The following is a 14,645-nucleotide window of genomic DNA, read 5'->3' as shown; positions in this document are numbered from 1 at the left end:
TGATGCCAGAGCTACCACTGTTTTTTCAATCTCAAAATCCTTAGTAACAACTCACATATTCTATTTTGAGCTGAAAATCACTTTACCAGCTAGTATGGTTCTATGCCATCCAACAATATATTCACAGTGAGGAGATATTTTAGATATAGACATTACAAATGCATTTGTAATTGTTGTACTACCTTTATATGATCTAGGGGTATTTTTGTAGATTCTAATCTGATTTAAACAAAATAAATTATATGTTAGTATATTATAAGGGTCAACATGTTAAATATTAACTCCCTTTAATGTCTTAAGATATGTTTTCATGTGTTAAACCAATTTGGAACATTTATATTTTACTGAAAATTATTAGAATTTTTGCCAAGTAGTAGTCCAATGGAAAAAAAGAAATTTTGAGTGAGTTCCTTGTTTTGTTGGTTTCAGAGTTAATCCTGGGTATAATCAGAGAAAGGTCACACATCCAAAACTGTAGCACACCCTGTATGAGACAGTGTAGAGCAGCAAACGCTCTGGTTACAATCAGTAACAGAATACAGGCACCTGGGTGGCTCAGTCAGTTAAGCATCTGACTCTTGATTATGGCTCAGGTCATGATTCCAGGGTCATGGGATCAAGCCCTGCTTCGGTTTCTGCACTGATGGTACAGAACCTGCTTGCGAGTCTCTGTCTTCTGCTCCCCCCTCATATGCATGCTTTTTCTCACTCTTTGTCTCTCAAAATAAATAAATAAACTTAGAAAAAAATCATTAACAGAATAAATGCACATCCTGATTGGTAAATCACATAAATAGTCCAAAGGAATCCTTTTATCCTAGATAAAGAGAGAGAGATTGGCTCTGGATAGAAAGACCTGCATTGTTAAAGATAAAATTCAGAAAGGTATGTCTAAGAAATCATTGCATAAAACATGGCTGGAGACAGTCCCTTTTATTCAAACTAGTATGCCAATGGCTTTGTGATTTCCAGGTCTTTTATCACCTTGTCATCCTACTGATCAATCGCCCATTCAGATGCTTCTTTTTCTACCACCCCCCCCCCAGGCTCCTGGCCTTCCCCCCACCCCAACCCAGAGAAGGCAACTTCATTTCTCTTGGAAACAGCTCCATTTCCTGTTCTGTGGCTAGGGGTCCTGAAGCATAGACCTTCTTATGCTGCCATCAAAAGGTGTCATTAATTCTAAGGTACTTGACAACCACATTCTCTATCAAAGACCCTGAGAAAGCAGAGGGAGATTACTGGTCCCCTCCATGCTGGGGCAAGATTTTTCTATTTCATCTTTGGATAAATGTTTCTGCAGAATAAATGTATTATGCACTTTTTCAGTCTGAAGTTTATGCCAACTTTTCCTTTATGAAAGTGGCACATTTATGTACAAAGAAGCATGGGTATCAGAAGCAGACATAGCCGAACCAAATTCCAGCTCTGTGCCAATGACCTGTGTGACTTTGAGCAGTCTTCTTAACTTCTCTAGGACTTATTTTCAATGAAATATGGAAAATAATTTGTTTCCTTTGAGATCGTCGGAATAATTACAGGAGGTAATATTTTAAATACCTAGCTTATTTAGCAGCACTTATTAGGAACTTAGTATAAATATTAGTATAAATATTCCCCCTTTCTGTCCACATGGTCTAAGTGCTTATATTATTTCTCCTAGGGTGTAAATCCTAATTTTAAGGAGACATCATGAGCAGGGGGAGTAGAATGGTTCCTGGTTCCATAAAGACCTGGACATTGTTAGCACTTAGGTGATTTTGGGAACATTGACAGTTCTCTGAAACTATTTCTTTATTTTCTAATGCAAGCAGCATCTACTAAGCCTGGTAGTTATTAAATTAAATGCTATACTGTACAGTGTTTCTTGCAGTGTCTGGAGTAATACCAGAAAGCATGCATTTAACAAACAACTTTTTCCCTACTGGATCCCACTCTTCCCATAACTACTTACATAGCACTAAATTGCCAGTGAGAATGATTACACAATTTAGTGTCATGGCCACTGTGACAGTATGTTTTAAAAGTTCTTCCTTCTGTCTTTCCTTCCATCTCTTTTACATGCTAGAAAGTAGAATAAAGCCAATGGCATAGGTAATGGAAGACACAATGTATCAGGAAAATTCAGGGAGAAAAAAAATGCCAAAGAACGGTGCCTGGCTGGGTCAGTTAGTAGAGCATGTGACTCTTGATCTTGGAGTTGTAAGTTCGAGCCCCATGTTGGGTACAACAATTGCTTATTTAAAAAAATGTTTAAAAAATACCCTAAAAATTCTTGCAGATGAGGTCCGAAAGGCTGAAATAAGGATTGTAGGCCAGTGGAAAGTATAGGATTGGACAGATGGATATGGAAGGAAAATGAGATGTAAATCAGATCATACTATTCTTCTCCATAGAACATCCAATATGTCCAATAAAACATTTGACATAAAGTCAGTTTAGTTTATGCAAGACCAGATCTCACTTGCCTCTCTGACATATTTCCATATCATTCTTATCTGCTTTTTCAACCGAGCCAGGTACACAGGCTGGTTTTCAGTTCTCCACACCTGCCAACCTCAGTCCAACCTCAGAAATTGTGTAGTATATGCACTTGGGGCTGGGGGAGTAAACTATTACTCTATATTTTGATTGAATGGGTTGCTGTGTGGATACATGTACTTGGAAAAATTGATCACACTGTATATTTAAGTGCATTCTGTTATATATAGAATATGCCTCAACAAAGTGGATTTAAAGAAAAAACAACCTGTATTCAGTTACAGAAGTCGGCAGTAAAGTAGAATTGATTTCAAAATATTTGTTGTAAGAATTTTGCAGGTATTTATAGTTGCTTCAGGTGAATTGGTAAAATTCAACTTTTTTGTATTTTTGAGGCTGATTTTCCCAGACTTCAAACATAAGTAAATGGATGTGGGTTATAGTCTAAAGGGAGTGGAATTTGGCGAGAAGCAGATAGCATGAACTAAAACTGGGTGGTGGCCTGAAAAGTCAATAGGGAGCTATCACAGACCTCATCGACGATTTCCATCCAGGAACAGATCCAGACAGCTGGAGACTGTGTAGGGGGCCTTTAAAATACAGTTACCAAACTCTATTTTTTTAAGCCTGATTTGAGTTAAATTTCTTAGGTTAGATCCCAGTTCATCACAGCAAAAACAAAACAAAAGAAAAAAAAACCTTGGCTTCGCTCATCTGATTTGGGGAGGTGCACTTTAGACTGTTTCCAGTGTACTATGGAAGGAAATCTCTGACAACCCACCTTGTGTACAAATACAAGTTATCCTACAGGAAATAAGCTAAGATGTGATGGAAAATTATATGCATCTGAGAAGAAACTGAAGTGTAAGAAAATCGAAATTACCAGTGTCGGTTTTTTTTCTTTTGTTGTGGCCTTGATGAAGAGGAAAGGGAAGAATTTGAGCAGTTTGGTCACTCCCCCTCCCCCAGATTTTTAGAATTATGTAAGGATAATAGTATTTCCCCACCCAGCCCCTAAGGAGCTTTTAAGACTAGCATCTGTGAGGTGCATTTCCTAGACAAATGCAAACTGCCCTTTGACTCTTTTCAAGATAAGAAAACACTGACCCTTTCAACCAAGTTATTTATGACATTCACATAATGTGAAACAGCGCTTAGACCTGATGGGAACGCCCAGAAGTGCATGTACTGGAGGCAGTTAAGATTCCCCTCTGCTACTATCCAGGAGAGACCGCCACACAAGTCGAACAATGCCCAAGGCTCATTAAGAGGTTTGATGAATTTAATACAATTCAAATTAAAGAAAACCTCAGGGGAACATGTTTCGAAAAGAAAACCAGATGGGGCTCCAGTGTAGAGCATCCAGGGAGCGAGTGTGGGATGCCCTATAATCCTGGGGATTCTGGAAACATGAGAAAATGTGATTTATCTTCTTGGCGAATTAACATGCAAAATGTGTTGGTGGCATAATATTGAGTTTCAGATTTCATGATGAAATTTTCCAGATTGAGAAGAAAAAAAAATCCATGGGATACAGGAAGAAGTCACCTCCTCTTCCTACAAGACTTGCCACAGTGAAGGGGAATCAAATAAAAGGAAAGAAAAAGGCACACAATGTATCAGCACTGGTTATCAAGTGCCAAATGTCAGGATGTGTACCACCAAGAAAATAAGAACAGATCTGAATATCAACTTACCAGTCACTTTCCTTTCCTTTCTTAATATGAAATAATAATGGTAAATGATTTTCTTGCAGACTAAAATAATGATTTTTAATGGCGGCTTAGTACATTATCTAAACACAACATAATTTAATCATCACATATGCCATCTTAGTACATTTATGTTGTTTCCAATTTTTTCTGTGCTTAAGAACAATACTAAAATGAACATATGGAATGACTAAAACAATTAGTATGCACTTTAATTATAATTCTGGAATTCCAGAAAAAAACGCAGAATTCATGAATTAAGGGTAGACCCCACAGTTTTAATTTCACAGTACGTAATATGTAATGTATCAGAATTTCATTCTGTCTCATATTTCTTTATCCTCACTTATTGGTGTAAGCCAGTAACGGAAATAGGAATCGTTGAGAGAGGAATTAGAACACAGGAAGCCTGGAGTTACCTGTAACAGCCTTATTAAAAACCTAAGGAAAAATGTGCATCACATTGAAAAAAGAAGAGTAACTAAATATAGCTCACAGATGAGTTAATTAGAAGTTAAGGAAGAGCAGAGATTGTCGAAGAAAAGATAAAATTGTTTTTAAAGAAAAGCAAAGGCTAGACAAACTATGGCAGGTTAATGTCTAAAAACAGAGTTGTACGGAGTAAGTAAAAATTATGTTCTACATTTAATTGAAAGACTAGATATAAATAAGTCATCAGGGACCCTGGTGGAACTTTTGGCTACAGTGTACAACCTGTCATGCTAAGCTGACTTGTGGTAGCAAAGACTAATGGTTTCCAGTCCACCGTGTCCACTGGGAGGAAACTGGAAGCAAACCTGGGAACTTCAGAGTGGTGATTCGTATCCCCAAGCCTGTCAGGATGGCAGCACCTGGAAAGAAGGATAGGATCTCAGATTCCTAGAAAAATAAAACTCTGGGTGAGATAGGAAACATGGCTTCTATAAGGGGGAAAATAATGTTCCACTAATTAACTCCATCACAAGTGTATATTCCTATTGATTAAACCTCCAAAGTCATACATCCCATCCTGCCCCTTCCTTAGTGTTGCTGCTTTAATGCTAAGCTAGCATCGAACTAGACTTTTCAAATAACTTGCACACCTTACCTTCTATAGGACATTCTTTATTCCATCATCAGAGTATTGTCTCTAGGACACGTCTTATTAGTCATTTTGCTTGCTTGCAAATGTTTAATTGCTTAGACTATCAGATAAAATAGCTTGAAGGCCTCTGCACTGGGGCCTCTTCTGTTCATATCTTGCTCCATGGCTCCTTTCCAGAAATGCCACACAGCCTGCACGTAGTTCACCACACTGGGAAGCTACAGCATGCCTCCATGCCTTCTCATGTACTATTCATTGCTGTTTGTTTGTTTTTTTAAGAATGTATTTCCTGTCATTTGAACACCAAGTAAATTTTCTTTCAAGACTCTTCTTAACTGTCCACCTCAATTAAACCTTCATGGGCCTCCTTCCAAGATAGAGATTCATCCCTCTGTACTCTCATTTGAGCACTTAGCCAATTGCAAAGGTAAAGGTTCTTGGACACCAAATGGGCTTTTCTTCTCTGTGCTGAATAGTTTCTTACAGTGCCTAGCCTGTAGCAGCTTCCCCTTGAAGATTTATTGAATAAATGAATCTCTTAGATTTCTCAGAGGTGATACTGACAAAATGGAATGTAATTTTATTTCTACTTTCAGAAAGACTTTAAAAGTGTGCATCCTATAGGTGGTCAAACAATTTTTTATTGGTTTCCTTGTTATTATGGAAAATGTTTTGTCTAAAGTACGGAAATGGCTTAATGACAGGAAGCAATGTGTAGGAATAAATGATCATTTCTCTACTTAGAAAAGTGTTAGTGTCAAGATTCCTTGGGGACGTGATGCTGGAACACAATCTCAACCACCATGTTAAGTATATTGCCTAGAAAAAAATACAAAAAGAATCCTTGAAAATTTCTTTGTTGTAATTGCTAGAGTCTCTGTCTCGTGAAATACTGAGTTGACAGATATAACATACCAGAATATCATGAAAACAGTGAAAATACAGGATAATAATACTTGGCTTTGCTGCCGAAAAATAAAGATAATAGAGTTAAGGAAAAATCCATTCCTCCAGTTTATATTGAGTACCTATTGTATACAAAGTCCAACATTAAGAGGTGCAAGTCTGCAAAACTGAACAGCATGGAGTCCTGGTAACTACTGTGATCCAGGAATACAAATAGTAGTCAAAGTGAAATGTTTTCAGCTTTAAATTAATCAAGTTATATAGGTAGTTAGAAGAGTAAGAGATAATTTTTGGTTGGAAGAATTGGGAGTTGCATGAGAAATATGTTATTTGAGCAGCTCATGATTTCTAGATGTGGTTTTTTTTTAAAGTAGAGATTAACAAGGAAGTTGATTTAAAATGAAGAATCATTTGAAGTCATCACATATGACTTCATAAATGCAGTTGGGGATGAATGAAAGGAGATCACTGACAACAAAATGAAGATATGCAGAAAGTTGATTTGAAGACAGAAAAAGGCTAAGATGAGTTAGGTGGCAAGTAAAATGAATGTATAAGGTACCACACTGTGAATTATAAATCACAACCTAAGGAAAAATCAGAGTCTGGAGAATATTTCACTATACTGCTGCAATGTCATTAGCAACAACAAAACCATGCAATTATGCATTCTAAATTTGATTGGAAATAAAAATAATTTATTGGCAGTAAAGCATTCTATTAGAAATAAAGCGTTCACTGGGATTTAACTGTCATGAAACGATGGTATTACTATACTCGGATAAGTCTTACATTTTCAGCACTTTATACTTTACAGATTATTTTGTGTACAGGGCCTCACATCAGGTGAAAAGAATCAGGTGTTCTCATTCTCATTTTAAGGGTAGAAGAGATCTGAGTTGTTCAAATAACTGTTTCAGTTTGCATAGCCAGTAAGAGATAGGCAAATCCACAGATAGAACCTAGATTTCCTACGTGCAAATTCAATATTCTGTTACTTGTTCTACTTAGAACTTAAGGGAGGTAGAGATAGAAAAGGCCCTAATGGGCATCACTAAAATAATCAAGGGAATAAAGGAGATTCTTTAGAAGGAAAAACTTTAAAACTATGTTTACTAGAAATCTGGTTTGGAAAGTACCAAGTTTTGTTAGTAATTTTATAAGTGTCACAAATAAAGTGAAGATGGTTTACATTATAAAATTTAGATTACTAGAACCGTAAGATTCTCTAGCCCAGAAGTTACAAACACCTGGCCTCTTGGTCACATCTGTTCTCTACAGAGGTTTTGTATGACCTTCACAGTGTACATTAATGCAATATTTTAAATCATTGTCACAATTTTGAAATTAGGTGATTGTATGGAAAGAAACCTATTTATAGCTTCTTTTGACAATCAGAAACTTTAGGAAATGTGGGCTTTGGCCCAATAGAATATCAGCCAGACTGTATAGGGGCTTCACCCTTTAAAAGTGAAATTTGTTCATTGCTTCAGCACACTATGCCCTGCTGTACACTACTAGGGTACACTACTCCCCGGTGGGTCACAGCCAGGCTGCTTCCCACCTTCATATCATCTGGTAAGTGTTTGAGTGTCGGCCCCTGTTCCCAAGTCTAAGCAGAAATGTTTGAGGTACCATTTGGCGCTAATGGCAGGCAAGTCAGTTACAGTCTCCTTCAAACAAATACTTTTGAGTATGTTGATGGAGAATGAACTTTCAGTCTTCAGAAAACACATTCTGCCCATAAAAATGGACTTCCATATCAGTGGCAGAACTCTGGGGGTCGGGGCAGGGAATCTAAATAATCCTAAGGAACCTGACTTTGGCTTTTTCTGAAGCCAGGTTTTTTATTCTTTCTCAGATTCCATGAGAATCAGATTCATTCATTTATTCAATAAACACTTACTTAGTTCCAACTGTACATATGCCAGGTTCTATGTTAGTTGCTAAGGCAAAATCAATGAATAAAATGGTCTAGAAACCTTGTTCTAATGGATCTTACATATTGTAAGCATAGGTAGGAAATCAACAAGATAAATAAATATATGTGTGTGTGTGTGTGTGTGTGTGTGTGTGTGTGTGTGTGTGTGTGTGTGTATTTGGCTGGTGGCTGATTCAGAAAAGAGAATTCAGAATAGGGGATTGTAATTGTCCCAAAGGAATTCATGAATGGCCTCACTGAGAAAGTGACATTTAAATTGCAATTTGGGGGAAGAAAGGATAAACTAGAAGTATCTGAGGGAAGAGTAGTTCAAGAAAAGATGTTTCCCAAATCATTCCTATAAATTGCCCTTTGTGCTTATTAGTTCAAATTGTTTCCTGCTACTGGCAACCAAGAGACTTAATCATTTCAACCCATAAGTAAGGCATGCCAGACTATACCAATATTATTAATGTTTTAAAGTTTATTTTAATGTTTCAGGGCAAGGGCCTTGTGGAGTACTATAGGATTTAATAGACTTTATATATAAAGTTCTTTAATTTGTTTTTGTTTACACTGGATGCACGATTTTCTTTTTTCTTTAAGAAACTGTAGACAAGAAGCTCTGTAGGCAGAAACAAACTGTTATTACCAAAATAATGTAAAATTAACTTGGGCTTTTTCTTTAATTGAGGCAGGGGGAAAATATTTTCACATTTATTTTTTATTTTTGGGATTCTGCCAAAGCTCCTAGATTAATTACCATTAATAAGGAAGACAGTGAAGAAACGATTATTTTGTATTGAACATGGTCCTTATATTTTAATATTTATTTTGCCTTATGAAAAATCACTGCACAAATGAGTGGATTGAAAGGCTAAATCAGGTATACAAATTTATATGGCTAGGGAAGAAAGCAAGCCAGGATTCTACCACACCTGACTTTATCATTATTGTTGTTATTGTTATTGTTATTATTAAAGTTTATTTATTTATTTTGAGGGAGACAGAGAGAGAGAGCACACAGGAAGGGCAGAGATGGTGAGGGGAGAGAGAGAAAATGCATTGATAGTGCAGAGCCCGATGTGGGGCTTGATCTTATAGACCTTGAGATCATGACTTGAACTGAAACCAAGAGTCAGATGCTCAACTGAGTGAGCTACCCAGGCTTTCTGCCACCCCTAAATTTAAGGTTTCTTTATTATAAAAAAAAGTCAGGAGATTGTTCTAAAAAAATAAAAATCAAATTGTTCTAAATCATAATGTGATCATAATAGTCTAACTACAGTGACACCTACCTAAAGTGGCTCTTTAATATAATTACTAAGAATGAAATTCCAGCCATTTTTTTTGGCAGCATTGTGTGATGTTGATATAAATACGAGGGGAGATTCATAAATGAATTGCTAGTGGAAGAGGTGTCTGTCACTGAACTGACGTCCTCCTGCAGACTTAGCTATGACCATTGGACATCACTCCTCTCTTGCAGGAGAGTTCTGGAAGAATCCCCAAAATAGCAGTTTCTCTGTGTAGAAAAAGAGAGCAACAAGAAAGAAATTCAGAGAGGGAGAGAGAGACAGAGAGAGGGAGGGAGAGGAAAAAAGAAAAAAAATCTGAGTTCCCAATGGGTTCCATTGTGCTCAGGACACAGCAGCCAAACACTGCTCTCTGCAAAAGAAACGTCAGGCCACGGTGCAGGGAGGACCGTACAACACTCTCACATACCCGTGCTGATGAGGTGTCATCTATTTCCATCCAAAAGTTGTTGTAATATGATAACACCTTTGGGATAAGGCACTTTTCTGTCTATGAAATTATTGAATGCAGGCCTTATTCACCTCTCCACATTAGGCCTGGGTGCTCAAAATCTGGCTTTAGGCCCTGCACACACGAGAAGAGGCATGCAGCACATGAAAGCCTCCCATCTGGAAAACTCCTTGATGGGAACTAGATGAACCAGATGATCCAGTGAGGTCCTCCACATCTTTAATTCCATGATTCTGCCTAGGAAGTATTTTGGAAATTTTCTAACCCAAGGCAGATTCCACTGATTTCTGAAAATGAGGATTGGGGGAGGTGACTGGCATTGAAACAGGGAAAGGACTGCTGGAAAAGTATGGAAAGCTGGGGTGCAGACAGACAGTGGGGCCATTGATCCCCCACCACCTTATCTTGCTGAAATACCAGAAGAGAGGAGTGGAAGGACCAGCCTGCCAATCTGTGGACTCTTCTGGCAATGGAACGGTCACTGAAACCATCTTCCCAGTAATTATCTGTTAAGAAACAGACTCACTTTCCTCTTTAGGGCCCAAGGCTCTTTTCACATAAAATAAGAGATTAAGTCAATCCTTTTCGGTTCTCAGTCACTTCTGTAACTTCAGTTTCTACTCTCTGCCGCTTGTTAACTGTCCATGTCCCTAAGAGATAGAAATAACGAGATGTGGAAGATCTCAATGTGGGGAACCCAGAAAAGGATTTGTAGTATTTGGTGAACAATGTATCGTATTGGAATAAAGGAAATATAGGAAGTGATCTGCATCATTTCTGAAGTGTTGCTTAAAATATTAAATGAAAATTTTGCCTTTTCAACTGTATCTAAATTTAGGAATATAAAACATAAGCTGTCACTACTTCATCCTCATAGTTGCTAGCATCATTGAATCTTATTGCAATGACTCTGTTAGAACCAGTATTTCAAGTCAGATCTGTCTTCCCCAGGGTCAGCGATTACACCATGCCATTTAGAATTAGAAATTAACATCTCTCCATTTTCTTTGCTGAGTGAACTGGTTGTAGAATGAATGAGGCAATTTTCTACTTGAAATTAATCATATTTTCTATTAGCTTATATCTCTAGGATTGTTGAATACTTCCCGAGATTTGTCAAAAGTCTCTGAGTGCTTACTACATTTTAGTAAGCTTTTATAACCTGAATGTACAAGGTCTTTCTAGGCACTGCCCCTGCCTTCTAGGAATTTATTTTTGATTCTTCCAATTTATGTAATCCTGTTACAGACCTATATTCATGCATACGTGTTTCTATTTCTTTAAAAAAATTCAATGATGCAAAAATATGATGTATTTCTTGAGATAGGATTTTTAGCTGAAAGTAACACTGACTTTTATCTAGCCTAGCATTTTTTTGGTAAAGTTTATTTATATATTTTGAGAGAGAGAGAGAGAGAGAGAGAGAGAGAGAGAGAGAGAGAGAGAGTGCATGAGCAGGAGAAGAGCAGAGAGAGAGCCGGACTTGGGGCTCAAACCCACCACAATGAGATCATGCCTTGAGCCAAAATCAAGAGTCATCATCCAACTGAGCCACTCAGGTACCCCTAGCCTGGCATTCTTAAAGGAGTCTAGTTAATATTTTTCTCTCTCTCTTTTTTTTTTAGCTCTTTGAGAATATCTACCTAAAAGAACCCACTAATCTATTGACCCCTGACCCAGAGCTTACAAGAAATAAAACAAAACAAAACAAACAAGCAAACAAAAACAAGAATGAATTTAGACAGTAGGAAAGCTGAGAAAAACTGCAATTCAAGAATCAGTGAAGTCTGTAAATCAGGGTCCTGAATCTCTTTTTGCTGTTCAAGTGTTGTCTTTCATGATAAACAGGAAGTGCCAACTGTGACTGATTTTGAAAATGTTAATGTACAATCCTTTGAATGTTCTTACTCCATGCAGCAGGAGCTATTAGCTTGGTCCAATGCCCAGGTGCTATGAAGAGTTCTCAATGACCTTTGCTTGTTAAGAACCAACTCCTTCTGGTTGGTGCCTATGGAAGCCGAGAGCTGTTCTTGCCTGACCGCGTTTGATATGTTCAGCTCTGCACGCCCAACATTTAACAGGCTGGGAGGCTCAATAAACGTATATTAACTGTGGACTGACTATACTAAATGGATAAATGAAGTTTGTTCATGTAGCAACAGCGCAATGCTTTCTTCCCTGTCATAGCCACCAGCTGTTTGCAGAACAGTGAAGGTTGACCTGTATTAATATCAGCAAACATGGTTTGGCTCTCATTATATGTGTGATCTTGTGCAAGGCACTTCCCTCTCTTGACCCTGGTTTTCTCCTCTGTAGAGTGAGGGAATTAAACCAGGAAATCACCAGAGTCCCTTCCCACTATTCCATCCAGTGATAGTATGTGATGATATATGTAGTGCATGGTCTGGTATTCCTTAAAAGGTTGGAGGCAGGCAACTAATCCCGAACTCCTCAAAGACTGAACGAGCTGAGAGTTTAATAGGCAAGTAGAAGAGAATGCAAAATTAAAGGGTTTCTTCTAGTCACAGACTGAGAACCTTTTTCATTTAGATTTTCTGGGACTAAAAGAGTAAAGAGTGGGGCTAAGACCATCAATATATTTTGTTAGTGCAGGACAATATTTTATTTAGATCAGTTAATGGGATAACAGTTGGTTTTATTCACAGGAAGGACAGTGCTTTTCATATTCATAAGATATTAGAGACTCCAGACTCATTTAATTTCTACACATCTGTTAAGTAGAGAAAAAAGAAACCTAATGATCTAACAGAAAAACACACTTCAGGCTAACATTTGGTTCCCAGACCTATCATTCTCTTTGCCAAAATGAAGTTACTGGAGCTTTCATGGTAATTGTTGTGACTGAACCGGGCGCAGGGACTCATGTACATTCATGCTAGTATGTATACACATGTATTTGCATCTCACCAGCCCATATTAGAACCTGCTGTTTATTTCCTGAATGAAGCCTAAATTAGATAGTGATATTCGGCATTGTTGCTGAGAAATGGATTCACAATGTGTTCTTACTTAAAAGAGAGGCAATGAGTAGACAGCGACACAAGAGCATTAAATTACTCTGCCCCAATTGATTTTTTAGAGCAGTTCTTGCTGAAAGGTCTTTTAGGAAAACAAGGACATTGAGGAAGTAACCTCAGTCTCTGTGGACGAATGTGTTTATTGAGAGCTGCTTGGTGATAGGTAGACAGACTCCTCCTCTTAGTGCCCTGTTCCAGCTTTATTTCCTTCTTGGTAAGACATCCTCAGTTTCTTCATCTATAAAATAGGGTTCATATCGTGCGGTTGTATCAGATGGGATAACTGTGTGGGAAGAAACAGTGGGAAGGGCACAGAGAGGTCACTGTTAAATCCAAACCAAAAACAGTCGGTTACTGTTTTTGCTTTTCACAATTTGCATAATCCTCTTGGCTGTCACTAGCAAATATGAAAATTACCTTGTCAGAGTAGCTCACAGTGCTCCTTTGCCCATGTTGTAACATAACTGCCATTACAACTTCACCACCAACAGCCGGGTCCCTGTCCCTGTCCTCACCTCCGTGTAACAGCACACACCTGTGTGGTTCATGCATGAAATTAGCCACACAAATTGTGCACATGCACAGTTTAACTTGTTTTGCAATAATCTAAACATTGCAAATGTTAAGTCAGGTATATAGCAAAACAAAGATAAAATACGAGTACCATTTTTTTGTGAAATGTATCACTACCAGATCTGATTATTGTCTTCCAATTTTAACATCCCTACTTCTGACTTAGGACAAACTCTGTAACGCAGACATTGTAGGGGAAAGTGGTCATTCGCTCCCACCCACCATTTTTTAAAATTCTTGTATGTTTTTTATTTATTTTTGAGAGACAGAGAGAGATAGCCTGAGCAAGGGAGGGGCAGAGAGAGAGGGAGACATGGAATCCGAAGCAGGCTCCAGGCTCTGAGCTGTCAGCACAGAGCCTGATGCAGGGCTCAAACCCAGAAACCGTGAGATCATGAGCCAAAGCCGGATGCTCAACCAACTGAGCCACTCAGGTGCTCCTCGCCCCCATCCACCTCTACACCACTACTCCATGACGGTGCTACCTGGCCAGGATAAAACCACTGTGGTATGACAACATCGATCTGGGCCACTCTGAAAGGAAATCACCTTATTCCAGATATGTCCCTTCCTTCTCTATGTTCCCCATCAATACAGGATTGTTTCTCTGCAAAGTTCTTTCCAGAACTGGCAGTGAGGAAATAAAAATTGCAAGCTGTTCTTGAAAACTTTTAATGACTGCTTTCATCAATAACTCATCACAGCTGAGAAACTACTCATCTATACTTCCCAATGCCGATCTGCCTGTTTTTTTCTCCATAGACTCTTTGCTGCTACCCTTTACGAGAGACGCAATCAGAAGCCAATTCTGTAAATCTTGCAGTTGGTGAATCCTGCTGGTGAGGTTCCCCACCTCCTCTGCTTAGGCTTCCTTGGTCACAAAAGTGGCTTCTGCTGATTAACCTGCTGATTTCTCTGAAGAAAAAAAGTTCTTCCTTATACCATTAACACATTTATAGTTCCAGAGAAACTAAATGGAAGCACACAGGAATGCAAGAATCCAAAGTGGTAGAAGATAAATACCAGGTAAAATGTATAGATGGAAAATTGTCTTCTGTGAATGTCCCCAGGCTGGCTGGTTTGGGGACTAGGGGAGAGGAAAAAAGGGCTCACCCTGAAACTAAAACTCAAATTCGGAAGGTTTTACCTCCACATGAATAATA

The 14,645-nt window shown here is 38.2% G+C and overlaps 1 long non-coding RNA gene across 1 annotated transcript in view; it reads left to right on the top strand.

The window, feature by feature from the left end:
- Window positions 1-14,306, top strand: part of LOC115306922 — a 28,691-nt gene extending 14,385 nt beyond the window's left edge. The window contains exon 7 of the long non-coding RNA XR_003915493.1: window positions 14,245-14,306. This is a non-coding gene — a long non-coding RNA (uncharacterized LOC115306922). The remainder of the gene's footprint in view (window positions 1-14,244) is intronic.
- Window positions 14,307-14,645: the final 339 nt, after the last annotated feature.

Source organism: Suricata suricatta, chromosome 2 (assembly GCF_006229205.1).
Source record: "Suricata suricatta isolate VVHF042 chromosome 2, meerkat_22Aug2017_6uvM2_HiC, whole genome shotgun sequence".
Taxonomy (NCBI): domain Eukaryota; kingdom Metazoa; phylum Chordata; class Mammalia; order Carnivora; family Herpestidae; genus Suricata; species Suricata suricatta.
Note: the sequence above shows the minus strand (reverse complement) of the source record. Positions and strands in the feature narration are given on the sequence as shown.